Source organism: Lepidochelys kempii, chromosome 2 (assembly GCF_965140265.1).
Source record: "Lepidochelys kempii isolate rLepKem1 chromosome 2, rLepKem1.hap2, whole genome shotgun sequence".
NCBI lineage: Eukaryota > Metazoa > Chordata > Testudines > Cheloniidae > Lepidochelys > Lepidochelys kempii.
The window spans coordinates 116960553-116984370 of NC_133257.1; the positions used below are offsets into that span (position 1 = coordinate 116960553).

Below are 23818 nucleotides of genomic sequence, written 5' to 3' on the forward strand. Positions count from 1 at the left end.
GTCGCTACTGCACAGACTATCCTAACACTTACTCCCCTGAGTGCAGAGAGTTTCCCAGCAGAGCTGGCCCTGAACCCTCCCTTGCCCAAGGATTTCAAACCCCCACCCTAGGGTTGCCAGCTTGGTAATATTTAAAAACCAGACACTCCAGCAGGAGTGCCGGAACCTCCCTTGCCCCACCTCTTCCCCCGAGGCCCTACCCCTGCCTCTCCTATTCTCCCCAAAACCCCACCCCGCTCCTTTCCCCGAGACCTGTCCCCCTATCACTTGCTGTTTCCCCCCATCACTCCCTTGCCCCTGTCCCATCCCCGTCCCAGGTCAGGAGGGACTCGCCTGTGGAACCAGGGCTTGGAGCTGCAGCTGCCTGACACAGATAGGAGGCAGCCCCAGCTGAGTAAGGGCTGACACAGGTGATGAGCAGGCACTTCTCCATCTCCCCCGCCCACAGTAACTGGACATTGGGTGTCCGGTCAGTAGATCTGACTGGACACTGTCGGGTCCCCTTTTCTACTTGACTTTCTGGTCACAAACCAGGCACCTGGCGACCCCACCCCCATCATTGTTCATTAACTAGCCCTCAAACCCTGAGTTTGGGTGTTGGATATAAGGGGATCTTTCCCCACCCCTGACCTGGGACACAGCAGCTGTTTGAGAGGGCAAGGAGTGAGGAGGACTTTATCCAGCTGAGAACGCAGAGGGCATGGAATGGAATCCCAGAGCTAAAAACAGGGTGACTGAAGATATATTAACCACAAGGGGCTGGGATTTTCCATCCATCTGTTCCCAGACTTGTGCAAATGCATCAATGGCGGGGTTCAGGATAGGGGTGAAGCTCCTGGGAGACTCTGATATCTCAGATGGGGACTGGGGGCTTCCACTTGCATGAACCTGCAGGGAGCAGCAAGGAGCGGGGACATCAGCACAAGGAGCCAAGAGAGCTGGGCTAGTTACTAACACTCTGACATTTTCCAGCATGGTGCCCCCTCACGGGAGCTCAGAGCAATTTGCTTTATGGGGGGGTCAAAGGGTCAGCATTACCAGCTCCTTTTTACAGTTGGAAGCATTGGGACACAGGGAAGTGATTCCCCTAAAGCTACACAGAAAGTTAGCAGCAGAGCCAGGAATGGAACCTGATGCGCAGGCCCTTGTTCTAACCAACGGAGAACCTGGCTTCTCTAAACACTTGCATTTTTTATTCTGAAACTGGTAATCTTTGAAATGACGAGGGGTGGCTGGGTAGATCAGGAGGTGCTCTTGTCTCTGACAACAGTGGTATGGTGTCAGCAAATGAGTTCTTGGCTAGCAGCCCCATACCATTTTGTCCCCAGACATCAACACAGGCAGGTTGGTCTGGGGACGCTACTGTAACTTTATTCAGGAAGATGACTGGGACAATATGGGATCTCACAGTGTGGAGGAGGGGATCTCCCAGAAAAAGAGGACAGGGCTACATGGGATCATGCAGGGGATGGGGACACATGAGCATGCCAGGAAGAGGACAGGACCACACGGGGTCACACAGGAAAGAGGATGGGACCATGGGAGATCATGCAGGGAGGAGGAGGGGATCCCCTTGGAAACATGGGATTCTGCAAGAAGGAAATGACAGACGGAAAATAGATTTTCCTTGTTTTGGTTCAACAACTGTCTCCTCTCAGCAGTTCCCCAGCTCTGGAAGTTACCTTGGTAAGGTGGCTGAGCTTCTCTGCTGTTTCACTCCTGAAACAGACAGCATTGAGGACTCCCCCCTCAGTCATGGCTATGCGTGTGATGGGTTTGTGACAGTCAGGTTCAGATAACATCCTTGTTCCTTCCTAACTGGTGACAGGATCAGGGGCAAGTTAAAATCAGAACCCACTTTTTGTGCCTGGGGGGGCATCTGGGATAGGCAGGAGCTCAATAGACCAGCTACCCTCAAGGGATCCATCCCATTCAGGCACTGGATTAGCAGGTGTCCAAGTTCTCTAGCTGCCCCCATTCCCTCCTTCCTGCTGCACTACTGAAACCTCCCTGCCCCTCCAGAATGCAAACCACTGATCCTAGCAGAGGGAGGCACACCACCTCCTCTCCTCAACTTTCAGCATGTTCCACTCACTGAAGATCTGGAAATGCTCAGGGAACTTCATGTTGCCCGCTGCAACTTAGATCCCATCTCACTGGGAAAGGGTGGGATTGCCAAAGTGCCCAAAAGAGAGAGGCGCACAAGTCTGTTCATTTAAACTCTGTACACACTGTCATATAGCCATCTCTGCTTTCCTTTCTGCACTTTTCTTATTTATCTTTAGAGTCTATTGCAAGTTCTAAAACCGATACAGTTGTAAGAAGTCTTTAGTTAAAGAACTCAAACTTAGCACATTCATGAGAAACATGGCATGGGGGATTGATTAATGAAAATGATTGATCCAACGTGTGCTTTATGCTCTGTCTACCCTATCAATTTCACAGCAGACTTTGGAGGGAAATGAACACTTTTAAATTATTTGTGTCATTGGGGAAGCAAGTACAACTTGATTTATTTTAATATACAACTTGGGGCAAGGGATACTGATTCATAAATGTAACTAATAAAGAATATATTACTTGCAAAAATTGGGGCGGGGCTGTTTCTCCCCCCACATCCCCACACTGTTGCCTATAGATGTCTCTCCATCTGAGTGCGATGGACGATCCTGGACTGCAGAGCAGCCAGTGGGAAGCCTGGGTAAGAATTCCATAATTTAGAGCAGCCTCTGGAGATGCTCTGGCTTATGCCAGACGACAAATTGTTTCCTGGTACAGGCAGAACCCAGGTGGCATAAAAGTATCATAAACCCACCTTTGCCTCCCTCCCCTTGGGCTGGGCCAGCTGTGCTGTGTCTTAGAAGAGTGCAGAACTCTGCCCCTCTCTCTTTTCTCTTTCCTTCAGTAAATAAGGGCTGTTTCTAAGGTTATATAATTCTGTCACTTTCTCATAAGGAGAGACACACATTAGGATCCAGATCTCTGAATGTTCCAGACACCTTCCACTTCTAGTGGCTCTACTTACTGTGTATTCTTTTTTTATCTAATGATACTCTGTCACCCTACAAAATTAAAAAACAACAACCCAACAGTTTCTGGAAAGTGAGGATTTGTTCATTTCTGAGTGCTGGTGTGAGGAGCACACTGGTAGACATTTTCCTGCAATTAATTCTGGATTACATTTTTCAGAAGCAGTCAAGTGCCAGGCCAATTTCCTGGTGCCTTGGACGGCTTGTCCTCCAGGTATTGTCTGGAGTCAGCTGGACAGCTGGATTTCATCCAGACAGGCTGGAATTTTATCAACTGTTGTGTCTCCCAAGAAGGGGAAGGACTATTGAATTTAGTGAGTCAAAACATCTAGAGAGCACTTATTATTAAAGGTCTGTTGGTTCAGTAACTGATGACAGCTGAAGATGTGGACAAAAACAGCTAAACAGCCACAATCTGGTCCTTGCTATCTCCTACACTGATGCACAAGGGAGGTGGAGAGCACAAGAAAATTCCTCCCTTGAACATCTTGCAGATTGAATGGCCACAGCTACAATCCATGCTCAATCTCCTGAAGTGGTGCTAGCCAACCAAAAAAGGGTGAGGAGGAGGTGAGGCCCAGGCCCTGAGCTCCCTCCACACCACCCAGCAGAGCTGGCTGGTCAGACAAGGGAGCACATACTGTGCCCCCCGTCACACAAGATACGTGCATCAGCAGGCAGATTCCTCCTGCATGGTTGGGAATTCCAGGAGATACTGCTGCACCTCTCTGAGACACATGCCTCCGGATGCTCTGCCTGGGGTGAAGCAACTGTGCACTACCCTCTGTCCAGAGCTCTGGCTCATAGTTACCAGAGTGTCCACAGAGCTGATCAGAAAAAGAGAGTTTAAGACTTCTGGGCCAAATTCATCCCTAGTGTGACTCTGCTGAAATCAAGGGAGCTACACCAGTGGTGGTTTGCTCCACTGTACTGTCCAGTTAGTGTTAGAATCAGTATTAGTAGGCATTGTGCATTTGTTATTGGTTTCTTTCTTAGCTTGTCGTGTGTACATGTATCTCTGTACGCTGGGCTCAATGTGTCTTTCTTGGTTATGTTATTTTTGGAGTGATGCTACTTCAGAGCAATCCAGCACTTGTGAGAAACAGCTGTGACAGGCCCAGCCAAGAATACAGGTGGGAAAAGGCTAAAATGCAAAGAGGGGAAAGCAAGCTGAGGCATGGCGATTAGATCCAGTATACAGAGGAACCCAGGAATTGCCTTCCAGGCCCAGTCTAGCTGTTCCTGTAGACGAGTAACCTGTCTCCCACCACAGCCAGTGCCATGGGCTTCAGAGCTCAGTTCAAGGATGTCTGTGAGAGTGCACTACAGAATTCAAAATAATTTCTGTTTCAAGAGGAAGAAAAGAACAATTGTCCCTTTTTTTGTATTTGCTACTTTGAAACTACCTGAAATACAACAAAAAAGTCACCAGCCCAGCAATCCAGAGAAGCCTGAATCCTTCAAATTCCATGGCTGGGTGGCTCTGAAGGAACCACACGGTACACTGAAAACAGATAGCTCACTGCAGCTGCAAGTCTCTGTTTGCTCTGAGGCTGCTACATTGAAACTGAGCTCTTCCCAAGCCATTTCACTGTGAGAAGCCCTTTCAGACCAAGACGGATTGCCAAGTGCTCAGTCAGCAGTCAATCTCAGTCTCAGGATTGAATGTAGCTGTCCTGAGAGCTCTGATCATTCTCGATAAGCCATACCCATGTGTAAGTGAAATACCTTCTGGGCAAGCCAGCTCCCATGTATTCTTTTCAAAGTTACACTGGAGCAGAGCCTTTAAAGTGACACGCCTTTCTCCTGGGTGAGGAGCAGCAAGTTCCCCTCTAATGTCTTTTGCACAGCTTTCAGCTCCGACGCAGCTTGCTTTCTCACCAGTTAGCACTGGGTGTGGAAGGCAGGCAGCTTCCACCCTTCCTTATCCCTGCCCTTGATAAAATGAAAATCCTCCACTTGCCAGCGCAGGTGGCAACATGCACTGTGGGTGGTTGCTTGCTCGCTCTTGTTCTAGAAGTGATACATTTAAGGTAATTAGCAATTAGCCAAACAGAAAACACAAGGTAATATTTTATAGGGGCTACTAGGCTGTGATTATATAAAAGGCCAGGATGCAAGTCGCTTGGAGAAAACAGAGCTTCCCTCAGCTAGGGGTAAACCTTCCTTCTTCATTCCAAACTAAAGAAAATATCTGCATTCCCTCCCCTCTCCATCACATGACAGAGTAGCAGCCCCACCACTGTATTGCAAAAGAATGGAAAAAAATACTTGCCATTCCCCATTCACACCCATGATCTCCTCCTATGTGTTCACCACCTTTGAAAACTGTACATGACTCCCTGGCTTGACAATCAAACAAAGTAGGATTGTTCTGGTGTAAAATACATCTACACTAATACAATGAGATACATTTGAGAGCAATACTGGTACCTAATAATGCAGACAATCGGCCACCAGAGGTGGTGCTGATAGCCAGACTCCATTGAGAAGGCAGAGGGTTATGGACAATGTTTTAAAAGCCAAAACCAAGACTTGGGGGTTCACAGTGCATTCCGACTTTTTAAGGGAATGATTTCACTCAGAGAAACTCAGACAAATGGAAACCCTGTCCCCGGAATGGTGTGACTGTGATATTAAAGTAAGTACATTTTAATGGACTAGCTGTAAGACTGATCAAGAGACAGAAAGTCCCCACCACCTCCTGCATGCAGACAGCAAGCAGAAGCGGTGTGCCAGGGATGCATTTAGAAACTTTAGATGATGCAGTACCACAGAAAACGGGGCAAGGCCAGGAAAGAAAGAAAGAAAAGGAAAGCAGGTATTTGACTGAACTGGGTTACTACAAGCAATCATCCCCTTGCAGTATGTGTTTGGGACAAGGGAATGACTCAGTGGTGAGCAAAGGAAAGCCTCCCTGCTTTCAGTTATGCATCACAGACCTGCAGGGAGATGAACATGCTCAGCGTCAAAAGAAGACTCAAGGGACATCAAGGGAATCACAAGCTACTTACCTGTTGACAACCTGTGTCCACTGTTCCCTCTAAGCTGTGCGTGCACACGCGCACACAGAGCCCAAACCATGCTCGCACAAAAATTTGCACAGAAGAAATTTTTTGCGCACACAGCCGGTCTAAAATTAGAAGGAACATTGCCTGTGTCCTAGTAAATAACATGATGCGGGCCTGTAGCACAGCAGAGACGGGTGGCCAATGCTCTTTATAGACAAAGGAATCACTGTGCCCTGGAGGAATCTCCAACACAGACAATTCTCAGTACAGATTTCAGGAATCGAGGCAGATGATGCCTTTGAGGACAGAAGGAGGAAAGAAAAGATTTGGTGTGAGTGGCCTGGGATATCTCCCTGACATCCACCGCAGGAATATGTTTCCAGCTGTCCACCTTATCCATGCTCTTTGTGCTCCTCAGGATCCCCCACCCCACCCTGTATCATCAGTTGTCCTTATACCACCATCACTACTTGTTTTCTCATATTTGTAGGATTCAGAGTAGCAGCCGTGTTAGTCTGTATCCGCAAAAAGAACAGGAGGACTTGTGGCACCTTAGAGACTAACCAATTTATTTGAGCACAAGCTTTCATGAGCTACAGCTCACCTCATCGGATGCATGCAGTGGAAAATATAGTAGGGGGATTTTATAGACAGAGAACATGAAACAATGGGTGTTACCATACAAACTGTAATGAGAGTGATCAGGTAAGGTGAGCTATTACCAGCCGGAGAGGAAAAAAACCTTTTGTAGTAATAATCAAGGTGGGCCATTTCCAGCAGTTGACAAGAACGTGTGAGGAACAGTAGGGGGGAAAAAAATAAACATGGGGAAATAGTTTTACTTTGTGTAATGACGCATCCACTCCCAGTCTTTATTCAAGCCTAAGGTAATGGTGTCCAGTTTGCAAATTAATTCCAATTCAGCAGTCTCTTGTTGGAGTCTGTTTCTGAAGTTTTTTTGTTGTAATATTGCCACTTTTAGGTCTGTAATCGAGTGACCAGAGAGATTGAAGTGTTCTCCGAGTGGTTTATGAATAATTCTTAACTTCTGATTTGTGTCCATTTATTCTTTTATGTAGAGACTGTCCTGTTTGGCCAACGTACATGGCAGAGGGGCATTGCTGACATATATCACATTGGTAGATGTGCAGGTGAATGAGCCTCTGATAGTGTAGCTGATGTGATTAGGCCCGATGATGGTGTCCCCTGAATAGATATGTGGACACAGTTGGCAAAGGGCTTTGTTGCAAGGATAGGTTCCTGGGTAAGTGATTTTGTTGTGTGGTTGCTGGTGAGTATTTGCTTCAAGTTGGGGGGCCGTCTGACAGGCCCCCTGGGACTCCCATCCAACCCCCCCATTCCCCATCCCCAACTGCCCCAGAACCTCCACCCCATCCAACCGCTCCCTGTCCCCTGACTGCCCCCCGGGATCCCCACCCAACCCCCCCAACCCCCACGTGCGCCACCGCCGCCCCCTTACCATGCCAATCAGAGCGGCAGGAGCTTGCACCCCTGCTGCCCGTGTGGTGGCATGGCTGCAGGGGAGGGGGGGCAGCAAGGGTTGGGGAGGGCGACAGCAGCGGCGGGGCCGGGGGCTAGCCTCCCTGGCCAGGAGCTCAAGGGCTGGGCAGGATGGTCCTGTGGGCCGGATGTGGCCCGCGGGCCGTAGTTTGCCCATCTCTGGTCTGGCTTGTCTATTTAGACTATAAGCACTTTGTGGCAGGGACTGTCTCTTGCTGTGTGTTTCTACAGCAATGACCACAACGGTGCACCAATCTCACTTGAGGCCTCTAAGCACTGTCAGAAAACAAAAAAATAATAGTTCCAAGAAGTGTATATATGACATCCTTCAGGGAAGCTGTGTTTACACCCAAGGTTATAGCTGGGGTAAGTGAGGCACAAAGAGGTTAGGGCCAACCTTTTAAAACTTTGATGCCAAAAGTCAGGCTCCTAAATCCATATTTAGGCCCCTAAATAAATGGCATGGTTTTCAGAGATGCTGAGCACCCAGCATCTGCCATTGAGAGTTATGCAGCAAAAATTAGTGCAACACTTTGAAAAATGTAGGTTTAGAAAACTGGTCAGTGCCCAGGCAGCAAATCAGAATGTGTTCGCGCCCTGTGGTGATCTGAACCATTTCCCACTATCTGAAGGGGGAGTTGAAATGGAAGGGGCTCATCTCCGCCTGCCTGCAAAGAAGAACTTGCAAAATACCTTATCTTTATCCCACAGTATGAGGTACTTGCAGCCTTAGCGTTGTCCTCCACTTCTGCCAGCAGAATAGCGCCCAAGGAGGGAGCCATCTGTGGCACTTTTAGGACCCCAACTGAGCTCTACACCATTAAAAAAAAAAAAAAAGTAACGGGACTAAAAAAAATGGAAAATGATGGAATCCACAGCTTCTGCAAAGGTTGTGACAAATTTACCAGCTTAATGATTTCAAAGCAAATCTGGGGGAAACATTATTATTAATTATTTGTATTCCAGTAGTCCCTATAGGCCAAAACTGGGATCATGGCCCCATTGTGCTAGGCGCTGTATGTACAATAGTAAAAGACCACACTTCCTATTCTAAAGACTTTACAAGCTAAATAGGGAAGAGAGATGCCGGGTGGAAGAAAGGAAACATTACTACCTTCATTTTTACAAATGAGGAATTGAGGGAGAAATTACTTGCCCAAGATCACACAGTCTGTGGTAGATCTAGGACTTGAACCTAGACCTCCTAAATCCAAGCCCACTGCTGTAATCACAAAGCCAATCTTCCTTTTTCCAGCCCAGCATAAATACCTGATTTGCACGAACAAAAGAGACTATTGTGCACATAAACTTGGCATATGCATATATATATATGTGAGCAACTGAATCCAACTAACTGTAAAAGCCCGGCCCATAATTTTCCCACATTGTACTATGCTGATTGCAGCTCAGTATTCTCCTAGAATATGGTACTAACATTATGACTTTGTTGTTTGCTGAAGATGCTAATACACACTTGGTAAGTTACCCATGAATGCTCTGGTTATGTAGTTGCTAATACAAATCCCAAAAGCCAACTAAAATGATTATTACCATTGTGGTAATGCTGTGTCCAATCTCAAATAATGAAGAGTCCTTCTGCCACCTGCATGCTGATTAATAACCCTGTAATTATACCTGCCACTGACTGAGTTCTATACAGAGCTCATCATTGGATATCCCAGTTTGGCAATACCCTGAGAAACCCAGGCCCCTTCCAGCAATCAGTGGGAGCAGCTGCAGTCCCAGTGAGTAATATTTCCATCAGTTTAAAATAAAACTCTCCAGTGGAATTGCCTTCGATTCACCCATAAACAAACCTGCTTTATCTCTCTTTCTCCAGCCTCAGCCCCTTCCCCCCACATAAACACAGAGAAGTCAGAAGATGAGATAAAAGAACTGCACATTCCATAATCCAGTCAAGCTTCTGAGTCAGGACACCATGCTCGAGAAAATGATATCTGAAGTACAGACAGGACACCAAGGGCATCAGAGTTTCAGTGACAAATCCAGTTTTTCTCACTAAGAAATAGCTGTCAGGAGTGAGGGGAAATAACATTATCAATAGTTTTATAACTGTTATTATATATAGATGCTTCAAGCCAGTCCCCATTTCTGTTTACATCATTCCCTGATGTCACAGTGGACTGTCCTTTCCGCATGGAAGGCCATATGTTCAACGTGAAAGAAAGTGGAGTTTTCAAAGGGGTAGGGTTTAATTTGTGTTGCACTACTATTAATTCACAATGACCTTGGGGCAGCAGCACATACCCTTGTGCCCAAGAGTCTTGATTACTGTACAGTGGATTCCACTTATTAGCAACCTCTCAGTTCCCAGCAAAAAGGTGCCATTATCCAGAAGTTACCAATAACCAGAAGGCATGTTTGTGGGGCTGCAGTCAGGGAAGGAAGCACGGGGATGTACTGAGCTTACCCCCTGGTGCCCGGGCAGGACACAGCCCAGATTGCACAGGGAGAAGTACCATGCAGCCCCAGTGCTTCCTTCCATGGCTGAAGCCCTGCAAACCTGACTGCAGTTGGGGGATTTCTTCCTCCAAAAGGTGTTAGTAAGCGACATGTATGTTGTCAATGTCAGAATCTCATTAATATTAAAGCCAGTGGGGTGGAATTGGTTCCCAGCAAAATGTTTTTATTAAGCAAAAGTTGTTAATACTGGGATTTCTATTAAGTGGAATCTACTGTAATTCCCTTTCCTTGAAGTGCTGAGTAGGGCTGGTCAGTTCTTACAGCAGAATTGCTCACTGGTTTGGGCAAGCATGATCATCTCATGTCCACCCTCCATATTGCTGAGTAGCTACACTTACAAACTGTCTGCTGTTTAGGGTTTCCACGCAGATGTCCAATGTCAACAGGTAATCATGCTGTTGCTGTCGTGAGTCTTGCTGCATGGAATTTGCTCCCCATAAAATCAATCTCATTTGGTGCCTCCCCTCAAAACTTTTTATTGCCAAGGTATTGGTACAATGACACTCAGTCCTATAGTTATGATCATCTCTTTCAGTGCCTTTCCCTTTTTAAACTGGATACCCTTATTTGCTCCTAATCTTATAAGTCAGATCCTCAGCTGGTGACTTCAGTGGATCGACACTAATTACACCAGCTGAGGACCAGGCTAATAAGGGTATATATTTTAATTGGGTGTTATTTTGTGGTGTTTTTATTTTATTGCATTTGGTTAGTATTCTATTGTGTAGCTATCTGTGTGTTTTGGCTACAAAGGATATGCTATAAAAATAAAATTATTATTGGTTATTATTTACATTGCAAGAACACCCAAAATGTGCTAGGCATTATACAGACACAGTCCTTGCCCTGAAGCCATCTAAAAAGACTAACAAACTACAAACAGAAGTAAGAAGGGAAACACTATGAAAACAAAGTGGTCAATATAATGACTAGGTGAGTTTTGTTTGGTCAATTGTCCTGGCTACATTTCAGCTGTAGTTCCGTACATTTAAGTTCTTGAATGGATACATTATTTATCACTTGTCCTAAACTATTATGTGGTTGACTGTTCTGAGTAAAAATGTGCACCATGTTCGACCCCAGAAATGGCTGCATTTTAATGGTTAATGAAAGATTCTGCCTCTGGTGAGTCACAGTATAGATTCTATTCCATTTTACCAAGTCCAACAGTAGTATTCAAGAGCCCATTATTATCATCAAAATTCTATACAGTATGTAGGAGGGATGGGCAAACCCTGGGGGGTTGGAATTTGATTTGGTCTCATCCACAAAACTCACAATATCAGATCAGGTTTTGGGAAAAAATCTTCTATTTTAAAGCCAATTCTTCCACAACAGGATACAAGTAAATCCAACTCATCCCCTCTTTGCTGACTGCCTTTCCTGACCACAGATGATCAAGTGGTAATTCTAAAAACTGAAGTTTGTGATAGAAATAGAAACTGACCATCAACTGTAGCAGTCTTAGTAGAGACCATTATAATACACCACTTTCTTTGGGCCCGATGCAGCAAAGAGCTGAGCACCATCAATTCCAACTTTTCTTCAGATGGAGTTAAAAGGCAATCAGAACCTCACAACGGATGTTCAGCACCTTGTAGGATTGGGCCCTATATAATTAATCCTCAATTCCTTCATACACCTTCTTGTCTAGAAACTTAATCCGGGAAGGTGCTAAGTGCCTCCTATGAGGTGCATTGGCCCTTCAATGGCCCTTGGGCCCCAGATGAATAGCTACACACTTGAACCCAGAATATGTGTGTATAATGGGGTGTGACAAAGTTCCTCCTCTACCTTGGAAGGTCTTGCGCTTATTGGTGGATTTGCTCGCCTTGGAGCTTCACGGTAGCCCTCAGTTTGGCTGTTTTTGTGAACCCATAGTCCAGGTCAACTCCTCCTGTGTCTGACCAGAAGTTGAGAGGTTTGGTGGGAACCCGGGCCCGCGCTCTACTCTGGGTTCCAGGATCCTGTGGAATGCAGCTGTCTAGAGTGCCTTCTGGAACAGCTGTGCGACAGCTACAGCTCCCTGGGCTACTTCCCTATGGCCTCCTCCCAACACCTTCTTTATCCTCATCACAGGACCTTCCTCCTGGTGTCTGATAATGCTTGTACTCCTCAGTCCTCCAACGGTACACATTCTCACTCTCAGCTCCTAGTACCTCTTGCTCCCAACTCCTCACACGCACACCACAAACTGAAGTGAGCTCCTTTTTAAACCCAAGTGCCCTGATTAGCACACCTTAATTGATTCTAGCAGCTTCTTGACTGGCTGCAGGTGTTCTAATCAGCCTGTCTTAATTGTCTCCAGAAGGTTCCTGATCTGGAACGTTCCCTGTTACCTTACCCAGGGAAAAGGGACCTACTTAACCTGGGGCTAATATATCTGCCTTCTGTTACTCTCCTATAGCCATCTGGCCCGACCCTGTCACAGGGAATAATAATTCTTCTCTTCTCCTCTCTGTTTAGATTGTAAACTCTTCAGCACAGGGACTGTCTCATGTATGTACAGTGCCTAACTGTGACAGTCTGTACCCCTATGTTCACCCCTTTTACAAGACCATGATAAATTTTGTACAAAGTATCCCTTGTGAGGTATTGTTCGAGAACTCATAATTTGCTGACCATTATTGTCCTGAAATAATGGCAACATTATATGTAAAGTTATAAGATTCTACTGTATGAGAGTAGGGGATTACTGTATGCCAGGAAGGAGACTGTTCTAGATTTGATTTTGACAAATAGGGAGGAACTGGTTGAGAATTTGAAAGTGGAAGGCATCTTAGGTGAAAGTGATCATGAAATGATAGAGTTCATGATTCTAAGGAATGGTAGGAGGGAAAACAGCACAATAAAGATAATGGAATTCAAGAAGGCAGACTTCAGCAAATTTGGGGAGTTGGTGGGTAAGGTCCCATGGGAAGCAAGTCTAAGGAGAAAAACAGTTCAAGAGAGTTGGCAGTTTTTCAAAGAGACATTATTAAGGGCACAAGAGCAAACTATCCCACTGCGTAGGAAAGATAGGAAGTATGGCAAGAGACCACCCTGGCTTAACCAGATCCTCAATGATCTGAAACTCAAAAAAGAGTCCTACAAAAAGTGGAAAGTAAGTCAAATTACAAAGGATGAATATAAACAACACAAGCATGTAGGGACAAAATTAGAAAGAAGGCCAAGGCACAAAACCGGATTAAACTAGCTAGACCTATAAAGGGTAACAAGAAAATATTCTACAAATACATTAGAAGCAAAAAGAAGACCAAGGGCAGGGTAGGCCCATTACTCAATGACTGGGAGAAAACAATAACAGAAAATGTGGAAATGGCAGATGTGCTAAATGACTTTTTTGTTTCAGTTTTCACCAAAAAGGTTAGTAGTGATTGGATGTCTAACACAGTGAATATCGGTGAAAATGATCAGAGGCTAAAATAGGGAAAGAACAAGTTAAAAATTACTTAGACAAGTTAGATGTCTCCAAGTCACCAGAGCCTAATGAAATACATCCTAGAATACTCAAGGAGCTGACTGAGGAGATATCTGAGCCATTAACAATTATCTTCAAAAAGTTATGGAAGAGGGGAAAGATTCAAGAGGACTGGGGAAAGGGCAAATATAGTACCAATCTATTAAAAGGGAAATAAGGACAACCTTGGGAGTTACAGACCAATCAGATTAACTTCTGTACCCAGAAAGATAATGGAACAAATAATTAAATGATCAATTTGCAAACACCTAGAAGATAATAAGGTGCTATAACAGTCAGCATGGATTTGTCAAGAACAAATCATGGAAAACCAACCTGATAGCTTTCTTTGGCAGGGTAACAAGCCTTGTAGATGTGGAGAAGTGGTAGATGTGCTATAGCTTGACTTCAGTAAGGCTTTTGATACTGTCTTGCATGACCTTCTTATAAACAAACTAGGGAAATACAACCTAGATGAAACTACTATAAGGGTGCATAACTGATTGAAAAATAGTTCCCAGAGAGTAGTTATCAGTGGTTCACAGTCATGCCGGAAGGGTACCCACAGGGATCAGTTCTGGGTCTAGTTCTGTTCAATATCTTCATCCATGATTTAGATAATGGTATAGAGAGTACACTTATAAAGTTTGCAGATGATACCAAGCTTGGAGGGGTTGCAAGTGCTTTGGAGGATAGGATTAAAATTCAAAATGATCTGGAAAAACTGGAGAAATGGTATGAAGTAAATAGGATGAAATTCAATGAGGACAAATGCAAAGTACTCCATTTAGGAAGGAACAATTAGTTGCACACATACAAAGTGGGAAATGACTGCCTAGGAAGGAGTACTGCGGAAAGGGATCTGGGGGTTATAGTGGACCACAAGCCAAATATGAGTCAACAGTGTAACACAGTTGCAAATAACCCAAACATCAGGAGTGTTGTAAGCAAGATACAAGAAGTAATGCCTCTACTCCAGGATGATTAGGTCTAACTGGATTATTGTGTCCAGTTCTGTGCCCCACATTTCAGGAAAGATGTGGATAAATTAGAGAGAGTCCCGAGCAGAACAACAAAAATGATTAAAGATCTAGAAAACATGACGTATGAGAGAAGATTGAAAAAATTGTGTTTGTTTACTCTGGAGACGAGAAGACTGAGAGGGGACAGGATAACAGTTTTCAAGTACATAAAAGGTTATTACAAGGAGGAGATAGGTAAAGTGTTCTCATTAACCTCTGAGGATAGGACAAGAAGCAATGGGCTTAAATTGCAGCAAGGGCGGTTTAGGTTGGACGTGAGAAAAAACTTCCTGTCAGGGTAGTTAAGCACTGGAATAAATTGCCTAGGGAGGTTGTGGAAACTGCATCACTGGAGATTTTTAGAGCAGTTCAGACACACACGTGTCAGGGATGGTCTAGATAATACTTAGTCCTGCTGTGAGTGCAGGGGACTAAATTAGATGACCTCTCGAGGTCCCTTCCAGTCCTATGATTCATTACTGAGACATGTTCCAAGTTCAGAAAAGCAGCCACAAACCAGTTCCTCAGAGACAAAAGGCAAACTGACACCTCAGCCAGGTGTCAACAAAATCAAATGAGTTATCACCTGGTTAAGTGGCCATTCTTTGGCAGGAAAGAGAGTGTGAGCAAGAAATCTACATTTACACAAAAAACAGCTTGAGGTTCCCATCCACATGGACTTTGTGTCTTCTGAACCTCAGCTGGAAATGATTCTCAAAAGAGAACTATACAAAAGCAGAACAGACACCCCAAAACATCCCTCCCTTTCTCTCTATCCACAGCAGCCACAACACCTGAAGAAAAGAAACAGCTTTGAACTGAGGAGGGATCCTGTCTGAAAGAGATTCAGCCAGTAAGATTGCTGAACCATGTGGTGAGAGATTTTTGCTTTGAATTCACTTAGCTTGTTAAGTGAAGTATTAGTTGTGTTCTACTTTTATATTTTCTTGTAACCAATTCTGATTTTTATGCCTCATTACTTGTAATCAGTTAAAATCTCTTTCTGTAATTAATAAATTTGTTTGACCTAAACCAGTGTGTTTAGACTGAAATGTTTAGGAAACTTCATTTGAAATAATAGGATCTGTGAGTATCATTTTCTGTTAATAAAATGACAGACTTTATATGAGCTTGTACTGTCCAGAAGGAGAGAGCTGGGCAGTACAAGACATATTTTTGGGGACAAGTCTGGGAGTGGGAATTTGCTGGTGGTGCCCTGCAGTGTAATTCAGGAGTGGCTGGCCATAACACTCATACAGTATAGCTGGGAGTGATTTACATGCTGGAGGCTGTGTGTGAGAAGAACAGGAGTGGTTGCTGTCACAGTGAAACAGTGTACAAGGCACCCCAGGTTGGAGAACTAGGGTTACACAGCTGTTCAATAGTCCAGATTGTACCCTGGGTAATGTCACACTAGCACACTGAGCTCCTGATTTTGGTTGGCACCTCTAGGTACTACCCTAATGCAAATAATACTAAACAGCATGGCATTTATGAAAGAAGGAGGTGGGCCCATTGTTTGTGGGCCCATTGTTTGTTATGAACTCACACTTGAACCACGTGCCACAAAACTGGCAGCTGTGGTTTCACAGAGCCTTGTGGAAAAAGCATGGCTAATTGGTACCTGGAGTAAGTGCTTCCTGCTGGAACGCACGGGCTCCCTCCCTATCTCATTATTGTTAACAGTGGAATAGTCTCTATCACAGTCTCTCCAGGCCCTCTGGAGGGAGGTATGGTCAGAAACCTCTTTGACTATGGGGTTTTTTTTCCTCCCTTAGTGATATAATTCCTACTGAGATAAGTATTTTTTTACTAGTAAAAAGTTAGGGATTGTCTTTAAATTACCAGTCTTTCAAACCAGGAAAATATTTTTAGCCCCCATATTGTCCTCTGCTTCTGTAGATACCTTTGATTGTCACTTTTAAACTACTATATGATTGTGGTCGGCAGGATGTGATTTTGCTCCACTCTGCTCCAGAATAAAAAGATACAAGACCCAGTTCGGCTCTGGCGTAGGTAAGTACAGCTCCATTGAAGTAATGGGCATCCTGCTCAGTCTCTCTGAAAGAAGTAGTCTGGGAAGATTGAAAGCAAGATGGAGGAGGTGTGAGAACCACAGCGGATGAGCCCACTCTGAAAGGAGGATCCTGGGTCCCCTTGATGGTTTCATTTTCCATAGAACTTGAGGAATTAATGGGAGGGAGGGTGTGACCAGGTTCTAGTGGGGAGCCTAGTGTGATCACTCAATTAGAGTGAACTGCAAAAAATGGGGCAGACAATCCCCATAAAGCTGGTGGATATTCCAATACTTAGATTTACCAAGCCAGCATAAAACAGCTTCTTTATTACCTTACTGGGTACTTAGAAGTCCAAACACCACAGTTCCCTTATAGCAGTGGTTCTCAGACTTTTGTACTGGTGACCTCTTTCACATAGCAAGCTTCTGAGTGAGACCCCCCCCCTTATTAATTAAAAACACTTTTTAATATATTTAATACCATTATAAATGCTGGAGACGAAGCAGGGTTTGGGGTGGAGGCTGGCAGCTTGTGACCCCCCATGTAATAACCTCACGACCCCCTGAGGGGTCCTGACCCCCAGTTTGAGAACCCCTGCCTCAGGCCTCCATACAGGTACCCACATTAAATACGATGAAAATTTCTGTAAATCTTATTCCATCATATAAAAGAAAAGGTTCTACCAATCCCAAAGGATCAGACACATTACCTCCCAGCTTATTGAATATTCCAGATCTTTCCCAAATACACACTACAGCCAATTCTTATTAACGAAACTAAAATTTATTAAAAAATGAGAGAGATCAATAAATATACATACAGACATGAGTTCAATTCACTGAGGTGCAGATTCATAGCAGAGATAGTGACCTTTGTAGTTGCAAAGAGTTCTTTCAGAAATAGTTCATAGGTTATAGTCCAATGTCCAAATATCATATTCAGGGCATACCAGCATAACTGGGACCTCAGTCTTGCGACTCAAACTTCCCCTGATGAAGCCTAAGCAGATCTGAGATGACAGAATCAGGACCCAAGGATCTTTTATAAAATTTCATGTCTTTTGAGAAGTTGGAGTTTAAAAGGTAATTAGGATGACTTTGAAGGCAGTCCATCACCAGTACTTAGCTATAGAATTAATATAAGGCAATTTGTTTGTTCCTCCACCATTCCCAGTACATTTCAAAGAGAGATGAATACTGAGATATCCCGTGTTTACAATTCATTTAAATGATAGGATGCTTTTTCACCTCCAAATTACCAGAATACATCATAGACAGGGACTGTTGATTACATTGTCAACCCTACTCATACATATTTAAAAACACAAACATTATCTCCCCACATGTCTTTGAGGGTTATTTATTTTGCAGGCTGTTTAACCCTTTCTGGCCATGTTTCACCCGAGGGCTTGCAGAACGTTACGCACCTCATTCAAGTGAGATGCATGTGTAAGGACTAGCCAATGTCTTCCTCTCCTGGCACAGAATTATTGCTACTTTTCGCTGACACTCGGGATTAAGTTTGGATTTGGTACTGAAATCCATATTACTGCAATCTCATGAGCTGGTCTCATAAAATTTCAACCCAAAATGGCCTTAAGATCATAAGATCCTCTGACCTCCCAGGACTGCTGCCATTTTGAATGGGGTCAATACCAGTTTATCTTGTGCCAAAATCTCATGAGGATTGTTTTTTGGTGAGATTGCAGACACATCCAAACCATAATTGGAAAAGAGTCCTCTTCTACTTTTGGGCACCGATTAGAACATGGGTACAGCGAAGCAGGTGGGGGAGCAAGGGGAAAGCTTCAGGAAAACTATTTTCTTATTCTAAAGCTCCTTGTTCTGTCTTAGAAGAAAGTGATCCTTTCTCTGATTCCCTGCCATTCTCACGTGACAACAGTGGCACTAAAATAAAACCACTGGGCAGAATTTGGACTCAAATTGTGCTTCAAAGCAGTTTGAATTTGAGGATCTGGTTTTTGTCCATCTCTAATAAAAAGAAAAATATGAAAAACAACCACCCGTAGATTTATCAAGCTTTCCTCTTTCTCTCTCTCAATGCTGCCTGCTGGGTGTAGTCTTCGTAAGTCAGATGCCATACATAAAACATGTGCCGCTTAAGGCAGAGTACTTCATTTACAGCCATTCAGGTTAGCCAGGACTGCAGCGCCAGCTCATCGAACAAGGCACAGGACAAGAACGCTCGGGAAGCAGCTTCAGTTTCAGCAATTAATGTAGCTTGGGAGACGCCTGTGCCTGAAGCACTTTTGTTACACTCCAGAAAGCTGCTGAGTGTGGCTGAACGGTGGATGACACACAACGCTGTATGTTATGTATTTTACACAGAAGGAGTTTGATCCAGGCCGCAGTGGTGGACACGAGGCTATGCTGTCCTCCGTTCCTCAAAAACGCAGTATGGATTCTGATAGGACCAGGTTAATTACAAAGTGGTTTGTTTGCAAGCAGAGAAATTAGGAGCCTGATCTTGCCTTCCTTGGTGACTCCAAATTCCCACTGACTTCATCAGCATCTAGGTATGATTCTGTGTTTTTAAGGGGGGGAAATGGTTGGGTTTTTTTTTTTTTCCATTTAAAATAACCAGCACCTATATGCAAATGTAGATTTTCGTTAGCTCACTGCAGTAATGCCCAGTTTCTGCAGCACACTTGTACAGAACTGAATGAGTAGGACACAACTTCTCTGAAACACACAGGTAGTGTCCCAAGCACTTCTATTCTCCCGTTTCTATTGGGCAAACAAAATCATACGTGCAGCACTTCAGAGACTGAAAGGTTTCTTTAAACAAAAATCTCTGAGGAAGAGCGTTATCTCACACTACTCAAAAGGGACTCGTCTGGCTGATGAAGGAAGTGGTACCTAACCTCTTCAGCACCAAAGGCCTGGCTGCTTGTCAGGAACCTGAAGTCTGCACCTAGTTTGTATACAAGCTTGCCTAAACTTACAAAATATTTCAATCAGTGAAAAATACAGATAGTTATTTTTTTATTTACCAAGCTCTGGAACCATGCAGTGCATTTTACAAATCACAGAGGCGTGTAGGAGAAAGGGAATCACTGGGAGGGCTGGCACTGCTTCTTTGAAGCTATCAAAATCTACAGTCAGTTGCATCAGAAGTGCAGAATGCTGGAGGTTTCAGTCAAAGGGAGCTTTGATTGTGCAAGGAATTCAGGATCAGCACCAATACCTTATACAGGGCCTAATCCAATGTCCACTGGAGTCAATGGAAAGACCTCCCTCCACCATCTCATACTGACTTCAAGGGGCTTTGGATGACAGAGAAAAAAACGTAGAGGCATTAAACGGATGTTAAATTGTTCCATGTCTTATGTGTTCAGCCACTGCTGACACAGAATGGCAAGAGCAAGAGGGAAAAGGTCATTTGCAATTCAAATAGATCACATATTTTGGGAGAAAAGGAAAACCACCACCTTTAGATAAGGAAAACAAGCCTCCATAGTGTAGGCCCATGTGTGCAAGCTGACACGAGGTAGGTTTCATTTTACTAAAATTATTTTTTAACCAACTTGCCTGCACCTGTCAGGGAGAAACTAACAACTTGCTATAATCACAGGGTTCCAGAGGGCAGTTCCTCCAGAAGTATATCTCACACCCAGCTCTGGGGGAGTTAGAAAGTCTTAATAAATACTATGTAACCAAAGTAAGCCTAGAATGCAAGATCAAAAGCTTTACCCATCATTCTGAACTATGGGAATGGGGAGTGCAGCTGTGCACATGAAAGGGTTACACCCAAAACTGAAATACATATGCCAGCCAAGGTAAAAATTTTTGTTTACAATCACAAAGATTTGTGCCTCCATCATCCATGTTAATATGCAGCAGTCTCTCCTTGATAACTTCCCAATATTTTCTTCCACTCTCTTGCAACTCATTTAATGTTTCACTGTGTCCGGAAGGTCTCTTTCTGTAGGACTGGTCCCAGGCAAAGCAAAACTGAAAAATATAATCCTACTCTCTCTGGATGATAGGCCTGCCAGTCCAGACATGCTCCTGGAAAGATCTAATTCCTCTGATTCAGGGCCAGCTTCCCTGCTCACTTGTCATGCAAAGAATGTGATGGCTTTCCAGTTTCTCACATACCAAAGATCCAATTCACAAAATCTCAAGGTTTTCCTCAGAGTTTTCTTCACAAAGGAAATGTGTTTATAAGCAAAACAAGTTCACATTTCTCTCCCTCCGCACCCATGATTAACTCATCATTATGCTCCCTAAGAACTGATCAAGTACAAAGGGATGGGGACACAGTTAGACATATATAAAAAGGTATCTCTGACTTAGACATGCAGGACCCGATCCTGCAAGGTGCTCAGCACCCTCCACTCCTATTGGGAGCACTCAGTTCCTCACAGAAGTGGACCCTCCAGAGGATAATGTTCATGAGATCCGAGGAGAAATGAAACAATAACCTGCCCTTTGAGGAAGATGAGGCTTTGCTGATCACAGAAGCCATTTGCTAGGCGTAGACTCAAATACCACAACAGTTCTTCCTAGTATATGATATTGAAAAATAAGAGATAAGATATTGCACAACAGCAGATTATTTTGCTTTCCTTGGGATGTTTTGGAAGTCTGCTGCTGTCTTATCAGACTTTCCAGTGATGTCAGTTTGGGGCATGGCTTCAGTGACTAATTGTTCAAGGGTGGGTTTAAAAGAGTATCTAATTGTTGCAGGGTGTGGCCTATATAGGAAAGTAGCATTATGAATGGATACACTCCAGAGCAGAGTCTGTTCTCTTACACCCTTGCACCTGATGAAGTCCCATGTAACACTGGATACCTCTTATTAACCCTACAGACCAAGTTCTACTCTTAGTTCCACCAGGCAACCTGACTTCAGCTACACAGAATTGCTCAGGTAGCCATGATTACATGTCAAACAATATATGTTGTCATTAACAGTTGCATAGTACATGTACATCTTAAATCTTAAAATGGGTGGCCACCAAGTTATTGCATCAGGCAATGTTTGCAAAATAGGCAATTGCTCAGTTACAGCCATGCAACCCCACTGAAGTCAGCAGTTGCCTATTTTGCAAACATTGCCTGATGCAATAACTTGGTGGCCACCCGTTTTAAGATTTAAGATGTACAGGGTTTCCACTGTAATTTATGAGGGGATCGTGAAAGAATCTCTGAACTGGAATATCAGAGGGAGCGCAGCCTTTACTGATGTTAATCTCCTTCTTCCTCCAACCACCTTTGCACTTTTCCCCTTGCTGTCCTTTATGCATTGACACAGAATCCCTGAAGAAATCCATAAAGCTGCTCGCTACCTTATCCTCCTCCGAGCTCCTCTTCAAAGCTCACTTCTGTCATCACGCCTACCAACTGCTGCTAATTGATAATGGCTAGAATTAAACTGGGCATAGAGCTAGTCTGTGCAAAAACATGCTAGTATGGCTGTCACCTTATCCTCCCTCCTCCCCACTCCCATCAATTTGTTTGTTCCAGCCAGGGGTTGTCTCTTGTCTCTGACCAAGATTGTAAGTTCTTTGGAGAAGGGACTGTTTTTTAATACTTGTTAGTACAGCACCAAAGGACAATGGTCCCTGATTGTGTCTTCCACGTGCTACTGTAATACAAATGATGATAAATCATTAGCAGAGCTGAGTAAGAAAGACTGCACAGAGCCCGCTTTTCCAATTCTGTGCTATCAGACTTTCATTTCATGAATCCCAAATTTACACATTTTTAAAAGCAGAACAAAAGGAAGCCATGTGTGAACTGATTTTACAAAGCAGCCCAGTGTCTTTTCAACACATAGGAACTGGAACTAGGGGTGCTGCTACACACCCTGGCCTGAAGTGGTTCCCATCATGGGTTTAAAGTTTGGTTCAATGGTTCTCAGCACCCCTACTATACAAATTGTTCCAGCACCCCTGTTTCAACATTTATTTTATGATGCACTAGGCTGCTTCTGGCTGCAGCTTGGAAGTGCCTAAAGCACATGTGGTACAATCAGCATTTTTTACAGTGTTCATTGTTTTGCAAACGTTAACCTGATGCAATAACTTGAGGGCCACACAATTTAAGATTTAAGTCTGAAGGCCGCTCTAACTTGCACCATCTACCTATGGTCCTAGATACACTTGAGCTAAGCACCCACTGCTGACCAACGCGAGGCACCAGAGTATAGGAACCACTACAGCAGCTCAGTGCCACCAATGGATCTCCCTATGTAGAGGGATCCTCCCGTGAGGTGTCTCTTTTCCACACACACACACACACACACACACACACTCTCTCTCTCACACACTCCCAACCCACACCCAAAGTACAGAACCTAAGGAAGTTCTCACCTCTGCACAGAACAACTTTCTCCTGTTTTCTTCAAGATTTGATTCAAATATGAAGCACTTTAAGTCACCCAGCAGTTGCATACCCTGTTTCACTACCTTTCAGTCTCTGAATTCAGAATACCTCAGGTCACCCAGTCAGCCCAAAGAGCCCCACCTCACACACATTGTTCCACAGCGGTACCCTGTGCTGCCTAAGCTCTCCACAAGATGTACTCATTTTTCAAAACAAGTGAGGATCAGAGCAAAAAGCCCATTAGCTGTAGCTAATCTCTGCCAAATACAATGTTCTTTCAGTGGTAAACAGTGTAACATGTAGATGGCTGTAGGGTATTTTAAGACAGCTGTGTTCAAAGTGTGGTCCCACACAAAGAACTGACTAGTCACACAGCACTGGCTTCTCCTCCTTTCTAGCTGCTAAATGACACTGGAAATACATTACTCTCATTATTATATAATTACTATCTATTTTTCCTTCTATGTAACTGCTGTCATTACCACAGGGTGTTCTTGGATCATCAGTGGGAGGGAAGATGGCCCAGGAGCCAATCTGTCCATTAAGATGTGGTCCACATTCTGAAAGAGTTTGAAAACCTCCATGTTAGTATCTGTGAAACCAGCCTGCTGAGTTCAATCCTCTTCAAATGATTTGTTAAGCGTAAAATCAATTGGTTTTAAAATGTGTATATTGTAATGGCAGGGCTGGGTTTGTTTTACTTTTGGGGGAGATTATGGTTAAATTCCCCATCTACTTTACTATTTAGTGACCAAGCACTGAGATTGCTATAGGGGGATAGCAATGACAATCACTGGGACTCATCATATCAGAAAAGACAGTTAAAGATATGATATTTTTCATCTTCTAACAAAAAGAAAAGGAGGACTAGTGGCACCTTAGAGACTAACCAATTTATCTGAGCATAAGCTTTCGTGAGC

At 44.1% G+C, this 23818-nt stretch overlaps 1 long non-coding RNA gene across 2 annotated transcripts in view; it reads left to right on the plus strand.

The window, feature by feature from the left end:
- The window catches only part of LOC140907018 (uncharacterized), a 45373-nt gene extending 21605 nt beyond the window's left edge, over positions 1-23768 (plus strand). The window contains exons 2-5 of one of the 2 annotated variants that reach the window (XR_012157336.1): positions 15310-15401; positions 16430-16543; positions 18894-19081; positions 23386-23768. This is a non-coding gene — a long non-coding RNA (uncharacterized lncRNA). The remainder of the gene's footprint in view (positions 1-15309; positions 15402-16429; positions 16544-18893; positions 19082-23385) is intronic. The other variant, XR_012157337.1, reaches the window with a different exon arrangement.
- Positions 23769-23818: the final 50 nt, after the last annotated feature.